Source organism: Sinocyclocheilus grahami, unplaced genomic scaffold, assembly GCF_001515645.1.
Source record: "Sinocyclocheilus grahami isolate Dianchi unplaced genomic scaffold, SAMN03320097.WGS_v1.1 scaffold9715.1, whole genome shotgun sequence".
NCBI classification, from domain to species: domain Eukaryota; kingdom Metazoa; phylum Chordata; class Actinopteri; order Cypriniformes; family Cyprinidae; genus Sinocyclocheilus; species Sinocyclocheilus grahami.
The window spans coordinates 7,831-8,047 of record NW_015512799.1 but is presented as its reverse complement, the minus strand read 5'-3'; positions in this window follow the sequence as shown (position 1 = coordinate 8,047).

The following is a 217-nucleotide window of genomic DNA, read 5'->3' as shown; positions in this document are numbered from 1 at the left end:
CTTGGATTCAATTTTTCTTTCATCAACATGTTTTCTTTCAATTAGTACAGGTTTTGGATTTCTGATCTCAGCATATGCACCTCAGTTTTTGACTGAAAAAGCATTATTTGTGGATTCAAAAAAGAAATACAAAACCAGTGCTAATCGAAAGAAAACAAGTAAAAGACTGAATCCAATATTTGGTAATAATACAGCATAACAAGAAATTTATAAGCAG